Source organism: Pholis gunnellus (genome assembly GCF_910591455.1).
Source record: "Pholis gunnellus genome assembly, chromosome: 6".
In the NCBI taxonomy this organism is placed as follows: Eukaryota; Metazoa; Chordata; class Actinopteri; order Perciformes; family Pholidae; genus Pholis; species Pholis gunnellus.
In genome coordinates, this window is record NC_136532.1 from 11321506 (window position 1) to 11328546 (window position 7041).

Sequence of the window (7041 nt, forward strand, 5' to 3'; positions counted from 1 at the left end):
CTGTTTGGTAGCTTAAATACCATGTATGTTGGATTAATCTCTACATAAATGGCAAATGTCCTGCCCTATAAATGGCAAAAGGTAAGATTACCCGTCTCCATTTTACACCTGAGACGGAGTAGACAGAAGTGCCTTATTACTGTACTTTGAGCATACTGCAGATGAGGCGAATAGCCCACCTGTAATAAGAAAAGCTGCCTCTGCTGGAAATACATTTTGTGAATATGGTGGTATCTCTTCAAACCAGACTGTCTATGCTCCCCACATAACGCCTTTATGTTTAGGCAAAAATTTCTACTTTTTAAATATTTTATGTTATAGTTAATGGACAAAGCCATAACAGTAGGTGTGAAATTATCAAAGCTTTGAGATGCCTCTAGTTGGTGTTATCAGGCAGTAGCAGTGTTCCAATACCCAGGCTACCTTACTATTTAGTATGCCAGGAAAAAAAGATAATGGTATATCCCAATACCTAGAGATTTAAATGATGCAATACCAGGATGTCCTACTGCATCCATTTACAAGATAAAGTATGCAACTTGCAATGCCGTGTCTGTTTTACCAGGCAAGAATTCAATGATCCTATATTGAAGATGGAGGTGATTGGTAAATTGTCCCTGCTGTAACAAATGGTCTTACATGGACATTATGCTTTCTATATTGCACCATAAAAGAGTTTGTCATGTTTTGTCTGTTAAATCACATACATTACAATGTTCAGTTCTGAATTTAATAAGACAACTCGATGTCTACTTCCCGCTCGGTGTACTACTCAAACCGAGAAACCTATTACTGCTGCTGGCTTACAGTCTAGTCTCCACTTTGAAATGAGGTTTTAGATTTCATGAAAATAAGTGACTATTAGCAAAGCCCTCTAAAGGGGCTCAGCAGCAGATCGCTGTGCTTTAGCCCCAAGTCACGTTGCCTAATCTCAAGTGTGTCCCATGATTTATATTCAACATGATTTTAAAACATTAATTTCCATACAAAATGACTTTGAAGTGTAATTTCCTCCAGGATACTGTTACGCATAAGATCAATCACCGGAAGCGCCCAGTTTTTCTCCACGATGGCATTCATACAAAATGTTTGTCCGTGTCGACATGCAGCCACTAGATGGTCTTGAGAAGCTTTTCTGCTTCGTGAGTATATAGGGTGGAGGGATTTGCAGAAAGCGTGCACTACACTCAGGTATGTTAGGTGAAACCTTGACAGTTCTCAAAAAGGGTTTTATGTGACAGTTTTTTTGCAATCAGCCGGGCCATTATTGAGGCCGTGGTCTTGTCTTGCCGGAGGGGAATAGTTCAGGGTTGTAGGTCGGGGAAGCTTCTTGCCCTCCTGAGCAGCTGCTTGACCCTATAATGTAAAGGTCAGTATACTTTTAGTGTGATAGGTATACGAGCTCCTGGAGATTAACAGCACAGCCAGTTGGCTTTGTGTTCAAAGAAGGCTTTTCCCGTTGAATTAGTTTTCTCAAATTGTGTTGTGAAAGTTGAGGTTGCTCTCAAGGATGGCTCCCAGGTCTTTTTTTGTTTTTTCCCAGTATGAATTGAGCACCGCAATTAGTTACTTAGACTGTGACTGGGACAGACTTTAGGAGTGTTTGAGTGTGTTGTGTTAGGAGTCCATTTATTGTTGCACTCTTTACCAACAGCCCTTTCTGATTCAACATTCCCCTTTTGAGGCGAGGCCTCGTCTCTGCTTCCAATAATGAGTCAGCATTTATGCTCTTTATGTGACACCAAATAGCCAGCTTTCAAAACACGCATTGATTACATGATTAAACATGTTCTATCTTTTTTTTTGTCCCAGTACTTAAGTCAAACACTGTGTGACATTAGTGATAAACTGTTTTTCAGTAACATGGTTTGTGTATTCAGCATTCACAGCTGCCTAATTAGATGCCTGATTTTTGAATTTCTCACATTTTTAAAATGGCTTTAAAAAGAAAAAGCTCTAACTGACAAGTTAGATACTCATCTCACAGAATGATATGCGGTCAATAAAGAATCATATAATCCAAGGTACATGTAGATTTTATTGGCCCGTTGCATACCAAGCCAACCGTCAGACGCCAGCAGATATGGTAATAGTTATTCAAAAAGGTGAATGCCGCTAACAATTAGGAACATGGACAACTGGACATGATTCTTGAGTGACCTTTATCTAGATTAATAGAGGAATTCAAATGTGTCAAAGGTGAACCTTGTATTGATAACAGAGATGTGACACAACAGGACAGAAATGCGTGCTTCGACTCTGTGGCCATTTGCAGTTCACAGTTCTTCATCAAGGACATTTGGCCCATTGCCACTTTAATATTGTAACCTATGAGTACAAAGGGCTCTCGGAGGTGTAAGCATACAGTCATGTAACATAACAATACAAAAAATGTGGATGCAGGAAATAGAGCAAATGGCAAAGTGTGATTAAGCAGTTTCTCGAGGTGAAAGGTTTCAAGCAGAGAAAGTGTAAAGCAGAAATGACATCACACATTCAGCAAACTGCTGGAGTCTCCTCAGACATGTAGCGGTAAAGCATTTTCAGAAGATCTCTGCCATTTCCAAAATCTTGCACACAGATGAACCCATCAGCAGCATAGCAGGGTACTTAAATGGCATCGGAAGTGTAGACACATACATTTATACATATTTGGTGCTTGTTGGTACACTCCATTCATGACAGACACTTGTATACAGCTGGGCAGCATGAACAATGTCAGATGCCAGTGGGCTTTTTTTATACAATCAACACATTCCTGGACTAAATTGAATATTAACAATAGTTGAGATGGTTCCTAAAAAAACAAATTGACAGATACAATAAACACAAGGTGGTACTGCACGGTATTCTGGTGTGCATAAGCTGTCCCTTAAAGCCCAGCAGCTAATTCAAAAGACTGCTACTTGAACTTTAACAACGAACATGCTGCTGTCCTTCTTAACTCCGAGATACAGTTCTCAAATGCATGTGTGGCCTTAAATCTAAATCCTACTAATCTTAGGTAATTTAGAACGGGTCTGGTTTGTTCCGACAGGGCTTGAAGCTACATGTTTGCTTAAGCAGAGTTTAAAGAACGACAGATGGCATTTTGGAAAATATTAGCCAATAGTAATGCACATGAGTAAAATGTTGTCTTACTCAGCTGAAAAAACAAGATCATTTAATTGTTACTCAACACAAGGCGATGTCCGCAAGGCACTGCATACAAGGAAGTTAAGCCAGTGAGCTTTTTCACTAGAATTAGCTTTGTTACTGTGCCACATAAATCCTGCAGCTTTGTAAATCAATGAGTGTTTTGGAGACCTGCATACTTACAGGTAAGTTTAGCTCCCATGGCAACACCAACAACACAGATGAAACATGCTTACTTTGTGTGTTTTATTTTCATACATAAGCTGTCATGGTCTTGGGTTTATTGTTTAGTCTCCTGTTGTATTTGAAGTTCACTCCTCGTGTGTCATGTTTGATTTTACTTTTCTTTGTCTTTTTTTTTTCCAACACTTTTGATTGTCTGCCCTGATCAGCTTCACCTGTCCCTCATTAGTCCTGCACTGTCTCGCCTCCTGCTCACCTGTCCTCAATTCCCTCGTTAGTCAGTCACTACTCATACCACCTGCTTTACTCTGTTCTGTGTTGGTGTGATGTTTGGTGTTAGAAGAATTTTTAGTTTGCCTGTATCTGGTAGCTGTATCTGCCTGCCCGTTTTACTTTTTGTGTTCGGTGTTTGGCAGTTGTATTACAAACTCAAAATACATCTATGCAAGCTGGCTTCAGAAATAAGTACATCAGTAAAGTTACAGTATATCAAATATATTCATGCTCAAGTAATGTCATTAAATTCAGACCTCAAGTCCTGTCTGCACTTTGACCACTGCAGCTGTGCCTTTTCCCTACCACGTTTGCTCAGTCAAACGTCTATATTTAACTCTGAATGGTCAGTGGACGTTAGTCTTCCACAGCCTTGAATGGGCACGATCATTCAAGAGTGCACCGGTATCCCAGCACTGACGGAGGCAGCTGACATGCATGGGGTGGGTGGGTGGGGGGTTGTAATACAACGTTGGGAAACTGTTCCTCAAGAGCATTGCACTACACTCACTCTCTGAGGTGACCACGTGCTGCCAAGGCATCAAACTTTAACTTGCAATTGCACCATAAGTCATTTGGGCTGACAAGTATACCTTTTTGTGGCACATACAGGTTAGATGCAAATTTCTAGTTTATCTTTGTTTCTCCTTAAGAAAACCAGACATACAATTCTTCCCACAACAAAGAGCTGAGAGGACACCACCTGTGCTCTGCTCACATCTGAGACCAAAACAAACCAAAACAAAGCACTATGAACACAGCATGGCAGTGAGACCAAGCACTGTTCAAGACTGAGCGATTTTACACACATTAAGGAGCCCAACAGTGTAGAGAGTGGTCACGGTGTAAAGGGCCGAAGCAGGTCAGCACTTAGTTGAGGTCAGTGGAGTTTCTTTCAAGGATTGGGTGACAGCTGATGCTATATCTGTGCGAGTTTGCTGTTGCTCTACTGTACTTTTGCAGGAAAGTGAAATTAAAGCCACACATTGCTCTTTAAGTTTTTTTTACTACAACCCCATTTCTCACCTAGTTGTTAACGTCGGTGCAAATGTAGACTTAAGAGAAGGCAAACGATGTTCTCTGAACTGTTTTTTTTCACAGCTTGTCTTGCAATTCATAGAGTTTTTTTTACATTGGGTCTAAAGAGTTTAGACATTCGCTTTTACTGTATTTGACTATTTTTATAGTCTAATGATGAAATTTAGTTACAATAGTCCTATGCAAAAATTGAATAAATTCCTTCCAACTTGTCCTAATTATAGCAATAGCTTTTTCATTCATACTGCCTTATTGCATAGCCTACATGTTTTAACAATGTCAAATAACCAATAAAAAATGAACCATAACCATCTACATTCTGAGTTTCTTAACACTGTATATGTGATTTGGGTGTGTTGAAAAATAACACCGTATCATAACAATCTTCTGTTACAAAGGTGCATCGGATTACACGCTTAGAATCAATCTTCGTCATTGTCAACTCTACAGTCATGCAATTGTGTAGTCCTGGAGAGATTCCAAAATTGGATCTAGATTGTTTTTAAATGACATTAGACTGAATTTGTCATTGAACCCAGCCCAAACTAAAGTCTACACAATGTTACGTAACGTCCTTCTTGGAGATTACTTCACCTGGCTGAGTAAGTTTAAAAGCCACTTACAAATACGGTCCAAATCAACGTGTTTATAAACATGGCACAAAAAGTAAGGAAATTTGTTTGGTAGATTATTTCTTTGTTGTAACAATGCGTCTTGGCAATAAATCTTGTACCGTTGGAAAGCCTGTTTATTTCCCTTTTAAATGGTGCCACATTTGTAAGGAACATGCATTTAAAAATAATAAACAGGCTTTCCAACGGTATAAGATTTATTGCCAAGATGCATTGTTACAACAAAGAAATAATCTACTAAACACAAATTTCCTTACTTTTTGTGCTATGTTTACATGTTGATCCCATTAAAAACTCCCAAATGTGTGTTTCGTTGCACATGATGTCTAATTGGAAAAAAAGTTTATGTAAGATCTAACATATTACACAATACTCACATTTCGCCAAACATAACTGCCAGCCTGCCTGCACAACAGCTACCGCACATGTTCAGGTTCAGTAAATTGCAATGTTCAGGCTTACAAAACATTGCACTATTGTTTCCTGGGTGTGTATAACTGCATAATCAGTTGTGCCTTATATAACATTGCGTATATGAATCTGCACTGAGAGGGGAAGGTGTGAAGGTGTGAGTTGTGATTGGATAATTTTCAGCCAATTGAGAAGTGGTGAAACTGGAGATAATCTGTCATCATGGGAATGTGTCTCCCCTATAATAACCTCAGCCACATGCTGACAGGAAGAAGAAAAGTGAGCTGGAGAAGGGTGTAGGCAACCTAGAGGGGAGTGTCTCTGTTTCACCAATAGGACAGCAGAGGCCGCTCCTTGACTAGGCTTTGCATAACACTTTGGGGACTTGGCCATGTGGTCACAGGATGAAGTTTGCATATTTTTATCCATTCATGAAAAACAATGAATTAATCCCCTAGTACGGTGTGGATCAACAGCTTGTCTGTCCTATTGTCAACTCAACTTAGTATTTTTTACCAGAGCCTGTGGGGGTAGTGGAACTTTGTGTTTCAACGTTTCATCATGGGGATGGGAAGTATTAGTCAGCCATTTATCTGTCTGATGAAACAGCGATGCATTTATCTTGTACACAACTGCTGGTATCTATGTCTGAAAGGGGAATGCTGACCTTTTTAAGAACTATTTTTTGGTTATCTGTGTCCCCGGGCCATTCTGTCAGAGTTTGTGATTGCCAAACTAGACATCCCTCTCCTTTACATCAATTTCACATATTCAGAATTTGAGTAGAGGGCGGCTATACCCCTGGATTGTTCTAACTTGCTGGGTTTGTTCCAGCAGGGAGAACAAGTTACCAGCAAAAAAACTAGTCCACCAGGTTGGAAGGTAAAAGCAATGAAATATTGGCTGATAGCAAAATAGATTTCCAAGATTTAGCTCTCCAGTTTCTTTATACCTTTAGAAAAAAAAAGTTCAACAAGTAGTGCCTGAAGTGTCCTTGCCCACAGAAGAACCTATGTGACATTTCAGAATGATTGACGATAACTGGTAATATCTTGTGAATAGAAAACTAGTTTGGCTATTTTCTGCTCATAATTATAACACACTGTTACTATGCACTACTTATTGACAACAATCTAATTTGATGAAGGATTAAGACAAAAGTCGAGACACACAGACAGGCCTGCAGATTTGAAACTCTGATTCATACTGCCACCTGCTGAGGACATGCTGTGACACACTTCAGTCAACTGCTTTGAGAGTATTTTGTTGTATCCCCAATACTATATGTGTATTTCAGGATAGAAAGTATTCCCCCCCCCCACACATTTGAGAGTTTTTACAACACATCAAGACACTAAGAAAAAGCATT